Here is a 21,097-nt window from a genome sequence, read left to right on the forward strand (position 1 = left end):
TGCATGACCACGGAAAGAAGTTAGATGTGCGAGTGCGTGTGCATACTGTCATGGTTAAGTCTGAGAGAGAGTTCATGACCTGTGACTTGCTAAATATTTCTGACCATTTAGTGGCTTGGTGTACTGTCTCTGCACACTTGGTTTATGGCCTCCTAATTATCTGCAGCGCTTATTTTTGTGTTCTGATTTTTTCTCTCTGCCGCTTTATAGCCTCCCCTCTATTCTGTAAAAGATTTAGGAAGCAGAATTGTATAGTATTGAGAAGTAATTCCCTCCAGCCAGCGAGTTTTTATTACTAAACAGGTGATGCAACCTGAAAACTAACTGAGCAGATCATATTTATGTCTTCTCTCATAAGACCAGGTGGGAAGGCATTACCACAATAGAGCTTTTTGTTGTGAAGAGAGAAGATGGAAATTTCCCAAAGCCCTTTGATGGGGCCACATCTTGTTTTTGCCACCCGAAACCACAAAAAAAAAAAACCCAGCAGATAACACAAGTTCTTGTGCCAAGATGTGGCCTGAGGTGGATACCATAATGGTACCAAAATGCCTGAGTTTTATTGACATTTCCCTCTTGTATATTCCCCTCTCAAATTGTGCCAAGCAATGTCAGGATGAGCCATTAAGTACCAAACACTGTGCCTGATCTGTGCAGGTACAAAATTACAGCCCTTTTTCTCTGTGTCCATCTCTATCTCCTTTTCTCTCTCTTTGTCTTTTATCGTCATCTATCTCTCTGGCTGTGCTCCACCAGTGCTGCTGTCATCTCCTGTTTATCTAATTGGGGTTCAGAGGATTTGAATCCTGCAGGGAGAGGGGGACAGGAGAGGAGGAGGAGGAGGAAGAGGAGGAGGAGGCAGGGAGACAAAGAGACTTCAGGAGCAGGCCTATCAGGAGCCTGAACAGGCGGGAACACTCCAAACAAATTGAACTAATTTGTTTGGTGGTGCTTGTCTGCACCATCAGGGAGCTTGGAGGGTGGAGGACAGTCTGCAGTGTTAAACCTGCTGAAGGATTCTTGGTGCGCAGGTTCACATCCTGGTAAGTCTACCAGTAACTTAAAGTCATGGCTTCATGGCCTTGCTAATGATACAGTGATCAGTATGCACATATTGTGAGGATCAAGTGAAGAAAAACACACTAACAGGGAAATGTGCTCGCTAATCTCTGGTTATAAAGTTAATATTAAAAGCCCCAGCTCTCAAAATGTAAGTGATGCTTGTTTAGTTTTGTGATTTTGGTAGTCCATTACAATGCTAGCAGGTAGCTAACCTTGCTGTCAGCTGTGTGTTCAGTGTCTGAGTGTTGCTACAAAAACCGAAAGATAAGACAGAGCTGACAAACTCTGCTTCAGCTACATTTTGCTTCATTGTGAGTGACTGAGTGTTTTTACTGAGGAAGACCACTTCTCTGAGGAGGCAAAGTTAGCATGTTAGCTTTGGTGTTAGCTGTCTGACAGGTAAACAAAACATGCATTTGCTTCATAGGATGTGACTGGTGTTGTTGGGACTCTGAAACAACACAATGAAGAGTCATTTTGGGACTACAACGCAAAAAGCGAACCAATATTATTCCAGCTTTATTCAGTGTGCCATAGTGAACAAGCATGCACTATAAAATGTTTATGTTGCAGCATTAGCTGGTGTCTTGTTTCTGCTCCATTACCAAACAGGGAGTTCAATCGAGCAGTTATTAGCAACATGTCATCTCGGATCATCATGTGCAGATCTGACACTTCTCCTTTTATATTTATTTACATATGTTTCCCCCAATGATAGAAATTAAAGAAGCAGAGGACTTTTATTTGGACAAAATTTAAGACATTTATAAACTGCTATATGTTGTTGTATACAAATTCACCAGAATGAGTGTTTGATGCTCAACATTTTCTTGAGGGGGACACACAAATGCCTCGTGTCATGTGTGTCCCCTCAGAATATTGAAACGAAACCTACACCCTTGGCCGGGATCCAGATAAGCGAGTGCAGCTAATGGTTGAATGCATGGATGGATGGATGGATGGATGTTTGATTTGCATTGAATAAGGCTCCTTGATGCAATTTTGATAACTGTATCATCTTTTGATAAATGTATAATAGGCAGTGCAGTGGATCCGACATAATGGAGATACATTCAATTATTTCTTTCAGCACTTAAACCCTTGTATCGTCCTAATTTTCTGTATATTCTTATTGTCCAAGGGGTCAAAAATGACCTGCCTTCACTAAACCCCTAAAATAAAGCAGCTTGATTCAATTTTAAACCCCAAATTTATTTTGCATGAAGAAACGAGTCATTCATCACAAAGTTTGTGAATATCTAGGTTTTTCTCTTCACAGTGCAGAGAGACTGCATTTAATCAGTGAAATCCATTTGTTTTTTTATAGACCTGTTATGATTGTTTTCTTTACTAAAGTAGAGGTTTACTGATATTATTATTATTATTATTATTATTATTATTATTATTATTATTATTATTATTTATTGCTAAAGGTACTGCATAGGTGTTAACATTTTTTTTTAGTATGAAAGTTTGTGTGCATGAACTTTGCAGATGTATTTGTGTATGTGTGTGTGTGTGTGTGTGTGTGTGTGTGCGTGTGTGTGTGTGTGTGTTTTGTGGTATGAAAATGATTTTATAACTGCTGGATCAAAGATGACCCATAAGACATGATTTTTACCCTGTTGGTGTACACCTTTCATGGAAGTCTGAACAAAGGCAGTGTTTCACTTTTTCTCATCAAATTTTCTATGCTGTTGAACATATTAGCAGGTCATTTTTCAGTTGTGCAAATTGGTTAAATTATATATAATTCTAGTTTATAAAATAGTTCAGAAGATGAACTAATAATTCATAATTTGTAACTTTAGTGTGTGCTAATGTGATGTGTTTCGACTTTTTAGATGTGTAGGATGAAGTCTGCATCTGCGTGCAGGATGTGCACCTGAGGGCTCCCTGAAAGCTGAAGGTATGTAAAGCTGTGCAATGTGGCAAATGTTGAAATATTAAACACAAAGCATCCAAATGAAGGGATAAATTAGGAAAAGCTGAATGATTCTGTTACAACTCTGTCGCAATGTTTTGCTCATTTAGCCCCTTTGTATGTACATATAATGTACAATTTACAGAAGTAATTAAAAGTGTAGAAAATATGATTGTCGCCACTCCCAAGAAAGCAGCATTCCTTTCTCTCTCTAGCAAAGTACTCTTGTTCAAATGCGTGAGAATCAGGTAGCTTCTGCTCACACCACTCGAACCATGTATAATGTGGCCTTTCAAGGAAGAAAGACGAAAGATGGCTTCTAATCAAGGACTTATTCAGGAGTCTTCCACCTTCTCACACAAGGTTGCGTGTAAAAGTCTAAGGATGCACATTTATGTGTGTGTTTCTATGCATGTTCATGTGCATCCGTCTGACTCTGTGTCTGTTTGGAGTTCAAAAGGTTAATTGTGCCATATGGAGCGTGCGTGCGTGCAGGCGCATGTATGCCAGGATGCATGCAAACCCAGCTCGTCTGTGCTGAGTTCAAAAGGTTAGCCGTGCCACAGGACTGTGGATCCTGCCTTAATAATTGAGGCTTAACAAGCACATGTTAAAACATCATGATCCCCTCCCCTCAGTCATGGCTCAGACATGAGAGCAGCGAAAACAGCTTGTTTGTCCAAAATCAATTATTCACCAGTTCATGTGCCCAATGTGAACCCAGTCTTCTTTCTCATTTACCTCGAGGCTTCCACTTTAGTAGCTATTACTGGGACTTTTTGTTACTTTTTTTTTTTTTTTTAAATGATTTGTTTGTAAATCATTAGCTCTTTATTTTAAAAAAAGTGTATAGTTGGAGGAGCACACCTGCCTACTCACCTATTAGTCACCAGTGAAAAAACACCATCAGTTTCCCCGTATTTCCTCTCACAGGGAAGGTGTGATATTTCTCTCAGTCATACTGGAAACCTCAGATGATGGTGTAACTCTCATAGCACGACACACTTAAATCTAACCGTCATTCCTGTGCTGAGATTCAAAGGGAAAATCAGTAATATCAGTAATAACATTTCAGACCTCTTTTCAGTTCGTCTTTTAGGGAATGACCATATAAGGCATCAGCATCCGTTGCAAATGTTAGATAATACAATGAGAGCCAGTATTATGTAGTCTGTGCTTGCTGGATTATATCTAATGAATGACGTTACTTAGAACAGTGTAGGCTGACTTTAAAAAACGTTTTTTCAAATGCCACATTTAAACTCCAGGTGGTCTTCCCACAGTGTAGTAGAAGTTTGAGATTACATTTTCATCCAGCATTATTTGATCAAAAAAGTGACAATAAGGGTAATCTTTTGCTGCTAAACAGACAGGACTGCACCTGCCAGTTTCTAGACTATATTTATAGATGTATAAGTTTAGTAAGTGAATAGGATATACAGTTATCACTTCCAGATTCTTTTTCACGGTTGCATTTGATATCTAGATGATATTGTTGTATTCTGTCTGGGTTGGGTGCTACCAGAAACATTACATGTTTTTTTTTTATATAAAACCAAACTACTCTGCTTCAGTATTGGTGCTTAAAAGGTATTGTAATTAATTGGTCTAATTTTTTGGATTACTTATTTTGAAGTAGATGTTAAAGGCAGTTAACAGTAAATAAAGGCACATTTTTATGCCTCCACACCAGAGACAGCAATGGCTGTAGGCGTTATTTTTTCGGGTTGTCCGCCCGTCCGTTCATGTACTTGTACATCCCAGTCTCGTGATTGCAAAATTACAGGACCACTTTGAGGGGAATTTCTTAAAATGTGGCACAAAGGACACTAAGACTCAAGGATGAATTGATTAGGTTTTCATGGTCAATGGTCAAGGTCACTGTGACCTCACAAGATATGTTTTTAGCTGTAACTGAAGGCTTCAAACAAATATCAAATATCCACTTGAACTCAACAATGAACTGATTAGATTTTGCTGGTCAAAGGTCACTGTGACCTTGTGTCCCTCTTATTGTCGTGAGCACAATATCACACTAATTTTGGGTGACCTTCTCGAAACTGTATTGATTGTGTTGATCTATTGTGCTGCCAGGTTGAAGATGGTTGAGTAGCGTCCCGTCCCTGCCATAATCAGAGTATGTAGCTTCTTTGAAGCAACATCCATGTTTGAAGCATTGTCTACTGTAATGCCTACATGTGACATGAGTCTGGACAGACATGGATGTAAATTGTAACTGCAACTTGACTGGTTCACAGAGGTGTATGAGGTAGAAATTTTAGTTTTACTGTATGTTTCTTTTATATTTGGTACACAATTAGCATTTCACTCATACCTTATGAGTGAAAGTAAAATGAAAGAAGCAGAGAGTAATTTGACTTCATTGGAAACTGGGTTATGTTACTTTTTATTATTGTTACTGTGATGTAAAATGTTTTCAAAGTGACCTACTCAACCCTGGTTGTCATTTAAATGTCCATTATGTTCCTCTAGTGTCTGTGTGTGTGTGTGTGGGCAGTGCAAACAGGCACACACAATGCAAACATTCAGCACAGCTGGCAACACCTCAGCTCTGTGAGGCCCGTGCACTGTGCCAGTGCTCATTCCCATGGCAACATTATCAAAAGTTCAGCAGCCATGTGGCAGCTGTCTTACATGTTCCAGCGAAATGGCCATTCAAATGTTGATTTGAATAAATATGCTCATCCTATCCATTCAAATTGTAATGTGTGGAGCTGTGGCTGAGAACACAGTGTGCAGAGAGGAACAGCATGCAACAGAAGAGAGCAGCCTGGTCTCTCTGGGTGTTCGGTAAGCCTACATCTGGGGATTTAGAGTCAGGGAGGAGTGGAAGGAGGGAGGAGGCAGGAAGGGTGAGGGCCAGCAGGGGCTCATTCCCAGTGTATACAGGTGGAATTAATGGGAAGCAACAGGAAAAGACTGAAATGTGCGCACACCTCCCTAAGGCCTCAAGGATTATAGCGCGAGCACACACACACAGGCTTTTCACAAATACTAGCTCAGTCTTGCAAAACATACTCACATATGCTCATACATGGGCAATCTACTTCACACAGACACTCAGAACATTATAAATCCGCCCCAATCCTTATTTACTCAGACTTGTGTACACCTTTGACAATTAGACTGTAGGGTGACTAAACTCTAGCAGTTGCCAAATGACGAACAGCGATGAATCAGCGCACCCATCCTGTTTTCACGCTCTGTACTGCAGAGTTTCTTAATATAATGGGCTGGGACTCAAACTGTGTCTGGCCGCTCCCGACATGATAAATTAACTTGTATGTCTTGTTCATCCATCCAAGTCTGTAAATCAAGGCTAAATGAGTTAGAGCCTATTCCTGTCCCTGAATGGAACAGAAGCTCCTCTGCATCATACAGCAACAACTGTGTCCGCACTGGCAATTTTTATTTAAACAGCATATTTTATTGCAAGTAAACACATTTAATCAAACATTAAGTACTGTCTCTCTTGTGCATGACTCTGTTTTGGAAGCTTCCTGTGTCTCGTTACCTTATAGGGATGGTTACCCAATTCAATCATTATCTATTCACCCTCATGCCTCTTTTTCAAGAATTTTCCAGTGTTTTTAAAACTATTTAAATAATATTTAGGTAGTTTAAGTGTTATTTTACTTCTTTTTTTCTAATAGTGCTATTAATTTGGCATGTTTTTATGCAAAAATAACATACAGTTCAAACATAGACAGACACACAATATATAGAGATTGCACTTGAGAAAAGCAATTGCAGGTGTGATTGCAAGGACATAACCTTTTATGTTTAAAGAGAATAAGAGAATCAAACTTTAACATTTTTTGGGGTTCATTCATTTTTCTATGCAGCATAGTATTTGAAACCATGTTTTCTAAGTTCAGTGTGAACATGAGGTACAGCTAATGTTAAGATGTCCTGAGACCTGCCAAATGTTACAATGACCTCCAAGTCACCATCAAACTGGCGTCTGCAAAGCTGCTTTCTTTCCTGCTTACCTTCTGTCGTTTGTACGTCTTTGTATTTGTCTGTCTCCCCATGTCCCTGTCTGCTGCTGATCCCTGAGGCCAAGTGATGCAATAATAGGTTACAGGGAGGGAGGGGAATGCAGGATGGTGATGACAAGTGGGAGGGAGAGTGTAAATTCATCTTATCAAAACCATTTTGTTTTCGTCATCCAGGCCAGTGTGTAGGTATAATGAAAACAGCTCTCCCTGTCAGAGGAAGAAAAAATGCTGGTAGTGCTGGAAACAGAGGAAAATAATAAAGAAAAAACATAAAGAACAAAGAAAAAGTCACCATTTCCTGTCTTATGGGGAGTATGCTGGAGGAAGAGTGGGCACCATTGTGGGAGTAGGAGGGGGTATGTGTTTGAGAGTGAGTGAGGCATGCGTACGTGCAGCGTGGTGTGTGAGCTTTGGTGGAGGTGGGAAAGAAAGAACAGGATGCACAGCCCTTGAGGAATGTGTACAGCCTGGTGGCACGTCTGTGAAACTCATCCCTCCCTCCTCTGCACCACTTTCTTTTTTCCCCTCTTCCCTCTCTGCTGTCCCTCCCCCCTCTCCCTGTACAGGACATCAGTCACACAGGCAGTGAGAGGGGGAGATCTGTAAGCTGAGATAGTGAGTGAAATTAAAAGAGAGAGGATAAGTATGAAAGAGACTGGTGACGGACAGAGGGGAGAGGAAGGCCCTTTGGGATCTGGGACATTAAAAAAAGGTCAGAGAGATTGCATTTGAAGGGAGAGTGATAGATGGAGCGAGACCTAGACGACTGCAGCAAACGGGACACGATCCCATTATCACTGTGCGCCCTCAAACTACCCTGCAGTGACTCAAAGACTAAAGTTTCAGAGCTATACGTCACATCTTGCTGCTGTAGCATGAGTCACATACACAGGGAATCTCAGGGGAGTCCTGCGAATGACTACAGCTTAAAGCTCACGACTTCAAAGAATGACCTTTGTGTCACACACTGTTGCCTTTCCTTCACCTGCATTTGCCTGACTTCTAATTCTTCTTTTACTTCTGGAAAAATTCTATTACCAAACTGTGAAAATACTGAGTAAGTAAGTATAATCAGGAAAATACATAGAGTAAAAGAAGTAAAAGTGACCAATTCAGAAAAAATCATGCCAACCATATTATTAAAAAAAAACAAAAACACTTAAAATACCTCAATATTAGTAAATTAATTTAAAAAAAACCCCAAAACTTAAAATTATTAGAAATAAAAAACACGCCAAATTATATTAAAAAGGGAAAAACATCGATTTATGATGATTTATTTACATATAAAAACCTCTAAATTATCTTTAAAAAAAAGCTTAAAAAACCCAAAAAATAGAACCCCCAACTCAAAATTATAAAAATGCTAAGAAACACTCAAAAAACTGTGATTGAGGAAAAAATAGCTCAGAAAAGTAGTTTTAAAAGTATTTTAAAACACCCCATAAAGTTTTAAGTCATAAAAATTACACCCCCCAAAATTATTTAATTAAAGCATTTTTGTAATGTTTATCAGAATAATTGGCAGTTAATTTCTTGAGAGTTGACTAATTAATGAATCAACTAATCATTGCAGCTGTTCTTGTATAAATTATATACTAATTAATTTATTAAAAAACATAAAACATTAAACTCTTTTTATGCTTTTTTGCAAAGCAAAATCTGTAACTGACTGAAGCGTTCAGATAAATGTAGTGAAGTGAAACGTCGTGAAGTGAAACGTGCAATGTTTCCCTCTGAAATGTAGCGGAGTAAAAGCAAAACTGACATGAAAAGTAAGTACATCAAATTTGTACCTGAGTAAATGTACATAGTTACATTTCATCAGTGTGTTTATCTTACACTTGCACCTTTACCTCCTAACTCAGTGTTATGTATCAGCCCAGATCTTTTTTGTGTGATAAGTAGCCTTGGGCATGTTCCCTTCCCATTAATTTCATTCACATTCTTTTCCCATGTAAAAACTCAGCCTCCTCCATTTCCCTCTTGCACCCCCTCCCCTCCTCTTCACTACGCCCCCCGAAAACAGCTGCTCTCCATTCGTCCTGATTTTCCTGGAGACCAGAACAGAACAGACCATGTAGCAGAACAGCACAGACTGCACTTTATTTACTGTGCTGCATGCTGCTTAGCTCTATCTGGCTAACTAGCCACAGCAGGCCTGCATTCCTGCCATCTGCAGTCAGCCTGCAAACTCTGTACCCTACTTTGCAATTCGTTGCTAAAGTGACTCACCTTTCATGTCTTCATCCAGTGGTGTAATGAGCTGGATGGTTGCATTTTCAGCCAAATTACCTACTGACCTACAGAACACAGGAGGCACAGGAGATGCATTAATGTTAAAGCACTAATTTTCTTATGTTTATAATTAGCTTTGAAATGTATCCTAAAGTCATAGTGATGCCCTGTGAATGACATATAAATTGCATGGTATGATAATTCCCAAAACTGCACCTCAAACCCTACTTCCAATTATATGTGATGCATTATTCAACAATGTCTATAAGAAAACAATTAAAAACACCCTGGTTACTTTGTGTGAGATTTAATGTACTAAAACTGGAGTCAACTTCCATGTACTCACTTACTTGGCCATTAAAAGCTGATTCAGATTCTGAATCTGCTATTGCTATAATATTCAGTAATATATGTATATTCCAGTAAAACACAGAAGTTGTGGAAATGTCAGAGCCTGTAAACAATGACCGCTGCTACAATGTATGACTCGTGTGCCCATGTCTTGTATGAATGGCTTGGTCATCAGAGTGTAAAATGGTCCCATGTGAGTCAGCCCCATGATGGGAAACACTGACTGAGCAGAGGTCCCTGCTGTAGAAAAGGTATAAGATGGAGTAAAAAATATAGAAATGTTTGCAGCAGAAAAACATGTAAGCATGTAAACTAGGGCTGTCAGTGTCATCTGTTAATCGCGATGCATAACACATACTTTTTTTTTAATCGCGTTAATTGCAGACCGACATCCCTGTCCTTAAGAAGCTGTGCCAGGTGGAGTTTCAAAGCTAGAGGGATGATACTGGTATCATATGAAACTAGAGGTGCCTAATGGATTCAGTATTATCAACAATGCTCGTGTCTCAGGAAGGATGCTGAATAACACTCCAAAGTTAGGCTAAATTTTGGCAATTAAAAAAAGCATGGTCATTTCACAGGGGTCCCTTGATCTCTGACCTCAAGAAATCTGAATGAAAATGGTTCTCTGAGTACCCATGAGTATCCCCTTTACAGACACGCCCACTTTATGCCAGTCCGCCTTAATGTAAACACACACTTTATATCTTTGGCTGTCAGTCCTCACTCAGACTTGTTTGATTTTTGATTGACTCTCAGCATCTTTGGATTCACTTCGTTGAGTTGTTATTTGTATTAAATGTGCCTGTGACAAGGGTTGTCTTACATCTAAGATGGTACTTTTGTCAGTATTCTAGATATTTATCCATGCTGTTTCAACATATTTTTGTCTGTTTTTAAATCTTATCCACAAGAACAAATTACACTAGAATAAGGCTGCCTCTCTGAGTGCTACATCATTTCTCCTCCACTTGTGTCTTTCATCACTCACATATAATCCCACAATAAAACTAAACATTTTGGAGTCAGATGGTGCAGTAATGAGAGCCTGAGGTTACAGGTTTGATCACTGATGTCAACAAGAGCTGCTACATTGAGTCAATTGATATTTTAGCTGAGAGATTTAGTCTGCAAGTTTTTTGATATATTAATTGTTCTGCATCTTTTTTTTTTTTAAAGAAAAATGACTAGATCATGTGAGACTAGCTTCTCAAATGTTGGTCTTCTATAAACCCCTACACATAGCCTTTTTAAGGCAGTAATTTTGCAACGTTATTGCTCTTTGCCATTCTTTATAAAAGGTGCAAAGGAAAAGGACAGAGTTGTCTTGCTTTTCAGCTAGCAGTGGCAGTAGTAAAAGTGCCAAATTCACATCTGTGTAAAAGGGACAGCCAGCAGGATAGGACTATTAACATAGTGGGTGTGACATTTTGACAACATGTTAGGCATGAAAACCACTGGGAGGATTAAAAAGCAGATAGTAACAGTTAGCAGCTATCTGTAAGAAGAAGAAAAGCAGCCAAAAATGTCTGCAAATTGGGAAAACAATGAGGCCCTGGAGCTCCTTCGCCTCCGAGCAGAGGATGAGATCAGCTGCTACAGAAGAGGGACGGTAAATGATTGTTATTGCCATGTTGTGCCATTGTTATCATTTGGGAAGCACTGCCGACACATATGTTATATGTCACATTCGAAGCCAAGGCTGATGCGTTACATTTCACACTTTTCAAGCCTCAGTTGCTTCCACGATGCCAGCATGTTACTTATAATCACATGCTGGGGCGGCATGGTTGTTGTTTGGTTCTGTGTGAAGGAAAGAAAATGAGACATTAAGAAGGGACTTTGATGTGGCCCTATTGCGTGATCTCTGTGTAAAAAGAGTTTTGGTTACTGAGTCTATCAGTGTCAGCTGAAAACAAGAGGCTGTAAGTGAAAGAAGGTCAGTAACACAGCCTGGCTCTGTCATTTGTCTGTGGTGTAGTTTAGTAAATGTTTGTTGTTATATCTTTGCTCTTGTAGCCTTGACAACAAGTCTTGGGGGCATCATGGTCCCCAATCATCTGATACTGTTTTGGCAGTCACAATGTCCTGCCTGATTGAACCGCGCTCACACACTGTAGTTTGACAAGGTGCTAAAAGCTGGGGTTACAGGATATTGGTGGGCTTGGGGCTACGGCGTCTGGTTCTCTGGGAAGTATCCTGCACACACCCTAAACAAGGGAGATGGAGAGAGAGAAATACCAGACCTCGAGGAACAGATCTCTGTATTCACTGGGGACACGGTTACCTGCTCTGCTCTGTTTCTAGTCCAAACTCTCACAGCATTTCTGTTGTGGAGGACAGTGGGTGTTTCGGGTCATTTTCACTGACTCAGTCTTAAGCTGTTTGTACTTACAAGCCAACTGGTGTTTACTGCCAAACACAGCTGTTCGGTGAGATGGAGATTGTGGGGTAAAGTGGAAAGCAGCATGAAGGGCAGGATATACATTTTCATTACTGCGGCCTGTTAGTCTCTAATAGCAGAAGGTCTTCGAAATATATTTTTGACATTATAGGACAATGAAATGGGATAAAAAACACTGTTACTGTATAGCAACTGATGATACTTTTGTGGGTATTTTGAGATGTATTTCTCATGTTAGAATAGATTGCTCATTTAGTCATTCAAAATGCTATTCCTTTGTTTCCATGTTTTGACACTAGGTTCTGCACATGACAGATAACATAGCCTAGCACTGCTGCATTTCTTTTCTCTGACATTGCAAGTTGCCCTTGTACCAGATGCTCCAAGTCAAGCCTTCAACACAGCAAAGTCAAAAAAGCTTTGTGGTAATTTTTCTGTAGCTGACCTATAACCTCTTCGGCATGTGTGTCTTAGCAAAAGACTTCAACATTTTGGGTAGATAAATAAAGTTTGCTTTCGCTCCAAGTTCGATGATAAGATCAGCACTACCATCACATTTATCCAATAAATAATGCCAGCAGTTGGTTAGCTTCATATCAATTTAACATAAAACACTGACACAAATGACGTTGATATTTTGTTGATTTTAAGTTGTGTTGTTAAGTGACCAAAATCCAACATATTCCAAATGTCTCATGCCAACGTCATCTTGACATAGAAGCATTTAGTCATAAGATATAGTAAACAAAACCTAACTTTTACAAAACGTCATAATGTTAGCATCGACACAACATGGAAATCTAAAGTCGTTAGACATTTAAATTATTTTCAGCCCGATTTTCATTCCAAACAAAATATTTTTGTGTATTGCAAGTCGGACATCTTTCTGACATCCTATTGACGTCTAGTTATAGCTGGGTGTGTTAAAACGTCTCCAGTCAAATGATACATAAATTTAACCCTTTGTGTACCCAGATCTGGGAAAAAACTGGAACTGGTAACGTAATGTTTTAAGCAATATTCAGCCCTTCTTCAGGTAGAGCCAGGCTAAATGTTTTTCCCAGTCTTCCAGTCTTTCATGTGAAGCTAAGCTAACCAAAGCTTAGCTTAATGTTATCAATCATCTCATCTAACTCCAGTGAGGCAAATATTGAACTATTCTTTTAAATGATCACATTCACCAAGGCAAGATATAAAATCTGGCCCCAAACCTGGACCCTAATGTTGGATACAGATTACCATGTTCAACTACTTCCCGAGAGCACGAAGCTCACAGATGAGACACGTTTTTTTTCTCTTCCCTTCTTTGTAGACGTATCAGCACAATCAGCCTACATCTGCTGCTTGACAGGTGAAAGCAGGTGGGAGAGCCGTGGGTGTCTTTCACACGAGAGGTGAGATGGAAAGCCCAGGACGATGTCATTCTCCGTCCTCCCTCTGTTCCGATTTCTTCTCCTGCGTTGGCGTGAATCCGCTCTCGGCTCCAAGGGCAAACAAAAAGAGAAACTGCAGCAGGTTGTCAAGGCAACACAGGAGCCCCCCCCCCCTACACACATACACACACACAGATGCACACATACAGGTGATGTATATGTAGTTTGCTCAGACGTGTGTGGCGAATACGTCATCTCAGTTCTGTTTGCAGCGTGAGTGCTTGTAGGATGGAGCTGAGGAACCTTTCACGATTTAGCTGATAAGTGGGAATCTAAAGTTGGCAGCATATCATGAGCTTTATTTATACAACACCGTATCTTTAGTCTCACAGCTAGTGCTCTACTTTAACACAGACTTTGGAAATGATGTATTAGTCGCAGTGTCCAACCAGAAAATCACATCCTCGAATAGAATTCATACTGAAATCATATTGATGTAACTTTGTATGTTTCCCACGAGTTCTTTGAGATGGATTTTTGAATGCCTGATTGTTTGAACAGTGCTTTCTATTCTAAATAACAAGACATTTATCATTACGCTGCTCTTCTTCTTAACCCCTAAAGAACGTGGTTTTGATAATCTGTCATCTCTCTCTCTGTCTCTTTTTCTCATGTGTCATTCATGTGTCGCTCTCCCCCCAGAGAGCCCTGAGATAGTTTTAATGGCTGGGCGTGCCCGCGCTTCACATGCAAATGTGGGGAAAGTAACGACCAGGCAAAATCAAGAGAAAGATTCAAAACAAATGCCTAATTAGTAGCTGGGGATTCAAATGGAGCCAACAACACCACAGCCAAAGAGAAGGGGAGTCGAGAGAGGGAGAGTGATATAAATGTCAGGTTTTAAAGATGTGTTAATGTGCACTTTCTGCTACACAGAAAGCATTCATGGCTGGCTTAGGGGGTTTTGTGTGTGTGTTTGTGCGTGTGAAAGCCAGTGCGCACATCTGTGTAAGTGTGTGTATGTCAGCTTTTTTCCTTACGTGTGTCTAGCTGTACGTGTTGATTAACTACGATATGCAGACAGCATTACCTAAGGGGAAATGGATCTGGACAGCCCAAATGCAAACACCTTGCTTAACCATGCAAAAGATCAGGCTGACACTGTCAAGTTCAGCATTCGCTGGCAGATTTAATGATCAAAGGATTATAGTGTGATCTTGGATTGTAGCCTGGGATGAATTAAGGATTCATTTGGTAGATGTTAACTACGAAGAATGGATTAAGCAGGTATAGAAAGGCAAATATGGAGGGCAAATACGGAGAAACCGAGGGATGAAATCAACCTGAGCCTACTTGCTTACAAGGCGAGCAATTTGTCTTTTTCCCGCCTTCTTACTGCATTAAGAGAGGAAATGCTACGCCTGCGTGTTGGCAGCCCCACCAGAGTCAACAACAGACAAAACAATATGAGTGACGAAATTAAAATGAATAACTTTGTATATAAGCAGGCGGCCAAATCCCTGTACACCCTCCAAGATCCCAATCCTTATAAACTCTCCCCCAGTCTCTGCCAAGTCTAATTTGTTCACTCTGTTTGTGTTTCTGTTTGGAGCGATCTTGATTAAGACACACACCCCTCCAAAGGGCTGGACCAACTCCTTATCTTACAGCAAGGAAGTGAGGAAGGAACCATCAACACTGACACAAAGGGTGGGCCACTTGCGATGTGAGTCGAGTATGTTTTGGTTTATGCAACTTTCCACTAGCTGTGAGGTCTAGAATTTATCTTATTCTAACAACCATGGGGCTGTCCACACTTTTTTTTTTAAGTGGGCACTGAGCATTACATCATTCATACAAAGCAGGTGGTGAGAGATGGAGCTGCACAGGATATAATGCTATGTGCAAGAACCAAACTATCAATGCAACGAACACCATAATGTGATCATGCTTCAAGACTATATTGCATGCAACAAGGCATGACAAAAAATAAAAAATAAATTTAAAAAATCTATATGCACACATGCAGTGCATGTAAATCAATATACAGACGACTGTGTAGATCTATGCTTTGCGTAGAAGTATGAGTGCTGCACATGCATGGTGGAAAATAAATCTCAAATTCTACCTACTTTTATATTTTCAGATTTTTAACACAGTTAATTCACATTTTTGAGTACATTGCATAATTAAAGCAGTGTTTGACTTAAATGGAAAGGTTCGATCTTTCTAGAAATGTGATTTTTTTTTTCTTCTTTTTTTGGGGCTGGGGGGGTCATTTTCAAGATTAAAGACTAAATGCAGGGGAAAACAGCTAGCCTGGCTTTGTTTAAAAATAATAGCCTAACAGAACTTTTAAAGATCATTAGAAAGTGCAGCACATAACGTCCCTTAAAACCATAACTAATATAACTAATAACTAATAAAAAAGGAAGCAGGATGTGACAGAGAGAGAGTTAAGAGGTCAGTAAAAGAAGATAGTGTTTGAAGTACACAGGAGGTGAAAAGATAAATACAGTGTCAATGACAGAAAAACAAGTGAGGGCTGAAGATAAGGGGGCAGGTGTTAATGAATGATTAGTGAAAGTAAAGATGTAGAGGAGAACAAGGGAAAAAGGATGTTAAAATGTGAGTAGGACAAGTGGTGCTCCTCTTCCTTTCAGCAGGGGTGGTCCTCTGGCTAGATAACCCCAGCCAGACAGCCGTGGGTGATAGAGATCAGATTGAGATGACAGACTGGAGTGCTGCCCAGAAACACACACACACACACACACATACATACACACAAAGTAATGAGGAGCAAATTAAAAAAGCATTCTGTAGAAAGAATAGAAAAAAACAGCATTCTTTGTTGTTTGTCTCTCACAGGAGGAGAAAACGAAGTGAGTGAAAACAGAAGGCTGGAAGTTCTTTGTTCTGTTAAACAAACATGTCAACTTCCCAGAACTGTCTAGTGAACCTGCAAGATAAATGCTTATACCGTTTTTCTGCACTCAAAAATGTCCTTTTGCTTATCTTCTGTCTACCTTTTACAGCTTGTTATCCTTTGTCTTAACAAAATGTAAAAACAGTTATTCTTCATGTTATAAGGATAGCTCCAACTAAGCATAGATAGAAACAGGTATGTAAAGGCTGCATAAAAGAAAGGTTATAATTGTGCGCTCTACATTGGTTTGGGTTTTACCTTACAAGTCGAGACTACTTTGTTTCCCTTGGGGAGTTCTACTGAGGAAGAGTAAATATTTCTTGTGGTGTGCCCCAAAGTTCAGGCCTGGGCCCCTTTGTTTTCTGTTTGCTTGTTGCCAATAGGCAAAAATATTGCGTAAACATAGCATCTGTTTCCAAAGCTATGCAGATAACACAGATTACTACATCTCTCACTTGATGATCTGAGCGTTGTGAATTGCATTTCAGAAATGAGTGATTGGAGGCCTCCAAATTTTCTTCAGTTAAATGAGGACATTACAGATTTTGGTTATAAAGGAACACGAGAGAATACAGCTGACAGCAGATTTTCTCAACACTACATCTTTGTGCTCTTTTGGGCTGTCTCAGACGAAAGATAACAGAAACGTGGGGATGTCTTTAGTCGTGGTTCTAAAATGGTGATTGTGTGTTGCAAAGTAAGAGAGGTTCAAGGATGGCTGTCAGTTGTGCGATAAAAAACCAAGCTCCATTTGTTTGTTTACATTTTTCTTTACCACTGCAGCAGTGTAGATGAATGGCACACACCAACAGCGTTTTGTTCGTGTGTGCTGAAGTCGATGGACATAGGTTGTAGCCTGCGTACCCAAGTTTATTAAGATCCATGTCGCAGAGTGTGACGTGCACTTAACTTATAAAATGCAAAACCTCTACAGTCTGCAGGAGGCTTTAGAGTCTTGGGGTTGACTTTTGAGAGCAAATTTGGAACATCCAAACTTCATTTAGTTATTTTTGACAAGAGTCTTGTAGGACTCACACATTTATCTGCAATTTGGTAGCAACAAAACAGAAAACTTCCACCATTTGCAGTCTATGTATACAGAGTGCTATTGTGAAACAGGCTCCAGATGTTCAGATTTGACAACTGTGGCCTTGATGACATATCTCAGCTTCAGTTGATGTTGCATTATCAATAAAGCAAAGCGACTGTTGCATCCTATTTACTCAAGATGCCTCAGAGACCACAGTTAACAGCAAAGAAGCTGTCCACCGTGTGTGGTTGTATGTGTGTCTACAGACAACGGTGGCCTTTGTTTGAGTATTTTGGCTTAATATCTTGTCATTGCTTAACTTATGTTATTCACATTGGAACTACCTCAGGGATTCATGAACCCCCGATCCTGCTGACAGAGTAAAAACGTGCAGCTCAGATTGGAATTTATGAGCAGGGGATAAGCGTGTAGATACTCGGTATTTTTTCCACTTAACTCCACCTTTCCGTGAGGATCTCTCCATGCTTGTGTGTGTGTGTTTTCGTGTGTGTGTGTATGTGTGTGTGTTTGTATAACGTGTGAGAGCCTCTATCCCAGAGGTCATTGTCTCTGGGTCCAGACGGCTCCGACTCAGGTTCTCAGTGTGGCTTCACTAATCTGCCGTAATTATGTCTCACAGCCAGCTCACTCACAGTCACACACATACATTGACTCCCTGTCTCCTTCTTCTCTTTTTTTTCCTCTCTCTTTCTCGCTGTCTCTCAGGAGACCAGAGTCGTGGTCGCCTCAGGATGGCTAGCGGTGCATGTGTGTGTCAGTGGGGCTACTACCCTGCCGACACACAGCTCAAAGGACTCCCTTCACAGCTTCAGGGAGAAAACAAGAGACGCAAATGCCTTCGTGACTTGCCATATAGTGAAAGGGGTTTCCAACGCGAGAGTCATCAGCTGCACGCATTGCACTTACCTCCCCCGTCCTGCCACTGTGACGCATATCTTCCTTGTGTTTCGTCAGCAGTCACGCCTCAGGGTGTGTGGTGACGCAGAGGCTGTGTAGGCACCCTAAATGCAGACTACCTGACCAGGTTCATTTGAGTTCAGCTTAAGGGGAAACCCTTACTATAAAAAATGTATTCCCTCGAATCACAATTTGGTAATTATAGTTAAATGTTTTTAAATAAGTTACAAATACACAGTGATTGGTTAGACTTTAAAACTGCATTTTTTTTCTTAACATTTTGGTAGGTTTTGCTGTCTTTCTTATAGGTTATGTCATTGTACTCACCAAACTAATTACTAAGATTTAGTAATGCAGCAACATCACTGAGAGGGACAAACAGGAAAGGAAATGAGCAGTCAGATGATCATACAGTTTACATACATACAATCTCCTGAACTGAATTTGGAAGAGAGAACAAAGATGTATTATTACCCAAACTGTAATCATCACAGTTTACCTCCAGATAAATAGCTTTGGGCATTTTGGCTGAATTATTAGTTTGTTTACAGTCTGTCTGATCATCTAAGTACTCGAGTTTCTTACCCTGAAAAATGACCAGACCACACTCTGATAAACTAAAACTATCCAAAAAACTAAAATTAATCATGCCAGATGAATATCCTGTTCGATTTTTTTCTCTATGTATCCTCTCTGTCTCCCACTTTCTCACTGTGAAGCATTCATTGTACCATTCCACATGATCCTGCAGTTTTTGCACAATAGTAATAAATTATCATCATAACAAAAGGAACGACCCATGAATTCATTTGAGGATGAACAGCTGAATCTGCAATTTCCATCGTCATTGTTTGTACAAAACACTGAAACCACTCCCTCCTTAACCATGAGCATGACTTGTGAACACATAAAATGTGTATCTTTGGTTTTGCCACCAAAACAAACAGTTTTCATGATACAATAAATCTAAAACTAGAAAATGTAGGGATACTACCACAAGGACAAAGCTGCAACCATCATAGAGTATGCAAGGTCACATTTGTGGGACACTTTTCACACAAGGCACAGAAAACAACAGCAATGATCCAAACACACTCTGACGACACCCTTAAAGTAGAACACACAGCATATTTGGAGATATCAGGGTTCATCCTCGCTGTACAGCATTAAAAAAAAACAACCCACAGTTATTTAGTTGTATAGTTCAGATCCCAATGGATTCCAATGGACACAACTTTTCTAGGATGTCTAGATCTGTGATGACTGCCATGTGACTCCTTCCAAATGCACAGACTTATTTGATGGGATGTCTGTAAGCCAATCACAGTGTTACACATCATCTAAAGTGGACTGTAGAAGAGCCGATCCCCTTTTTAAACAAGCATGGACAGCTGTGAGGAAAGGAGGAAGCACAAGGAAAGTTTCAGTCTATAAATCATATTGTTTAACATAATTTGTGTTAAAACTCTGTTAAAAGTAAACAAAATATGTTATATGACTTATAAATGTACAAACAGCCTATGCAACATTAACAGCTTTTACTCAGTTTTTTCCCCGACAAAAATATCAATGTCACTGGAAAATGAAAAGGAGAATAGTGTTTCAACAGGGAAATGCTTTTCAGATTTGACTTTCCGTTGATACAATCAGCTTATGACGCATGTTATTGATTACGTACACAGGATATTCATCTCAGGAGGCTTTCCACATACTGTTTTCACAAGATATTCCAGAAAATGAGGATATTTTTAGCCCTGATGGCAATGCAAAATATAAATGCATTGTGTTTTAAAGCATCACTTTCGTAACTGATATGAGTTAACCATTCATGAAAAATAAATAAACCCTTGTTTTTTGTTTGAAAAAGGTCTTGCTTTCAGATTCATCATCCATTGAAATGTACAGAAAACCCCCACACATAATTAAGTATCCTTATCAAAAACATTTTTTGCTAATGATGTAAGAGTGTAAAAATCCACCATTTTTTGTGTTTGAAACATAATTGTGTTCTGAACATATTAACTTTAATTTGGTTATGCCAGTTTTATTCAGTTGTATTGTATTAACTAGAATGTGTTTTTATACTAGATTTTGCATTACATTATATTTTGCTTGCAATCAATCACCTGACACTTGGAGAAATAGATCAAAGTCTCATCTAGAAAATAACCTCAAAATGTGTCACATTTTGTACTTTGTTGTCTTATGCAGGTCTTATTTTGAAGGTTTGTAAAATACATTTTCAAGTGTTTTAAAAGACAGCAGTGAGCATGGTAAGGTTTTATATTCAAAGGAAAATATACAGTGGCCATGTGGCATTAACAAAAAAACGAAAAATAATATCCTTTTATGTGACAGAATGGGAGCAGATAAGGAAACATATCATCGAATGAACCCCTATTTAGGTAAACAATCTAAAAATAATTAACTTAATTTGATCTAAAAATTCATTGTCCCTGACTGCACCCTCGAAAATAACATCTATTTAAATTCCCAGACTTTATATCTATAATGACGAGTTACAATGGATTGTGGTTGCCGCTCATTTATATTGCAGTGATGTATGATGAAGTGAACTCTGTTTAACCCCGTGACAGCGTTCATTTATTCAGAAGGCAGGTCGGCCTTACAGGACAAACCTGTTCCTTTTCAAAGGAACTCTGTGGAGCGTTTGGCCTGTGTGTCAGTGTGTGTGAACCCCACTGAGCTCATTAAACTGTTAATATCGCTGTCTTCCTCTTCACAAAATCTCCAACCTCATAAGATATTGCATGCTCAATGGCTGAAACACACAGCCCTGCACACACACACACACACACACACACAGGGACACTTTCATATGTACACAC

The 21,097-nt window shown here is 39.6% G+C and overlaps 1 long non-coding RNA gene across 1 annotated transcript; it reads left to right on the plus strand.

Annotated features, from left to right (window-relative positions):
- Window positions 1–873: 873 nt before the first annotated feature.
- On the plus strand, window positions 874–20,129 carry LOC121942804 (uncharacterized). The gene is made up of 3 exons (XR_006105829.2): window positions 874–1,043; window positions 2,907–2,971; window positions 18,057–20,129. It is a non-coding gene; the product is annotated as an uncharacterized LOC121942804 (long non-coding RNA).
- The last annotated feature ends 968 nt before the right edge of the window (window positions 20,130–21,097 follow it).

Source organism: Plectropomus leopardus, chromosome 6, assembly GCF_026936395.1.
Source record: "Plectropomus leopardus strain MGB_pleo_1.0 chromosome 6, ASM2693639v1, whole genome shotgun sequence".
In the NCBI taxonomy this organism is placed as follows: Eukaryota; Metazoa; Chordata; class Actinopteri; order Perciformes; family Serranidae; genus Plectropomus; species Plectropomus leopardus.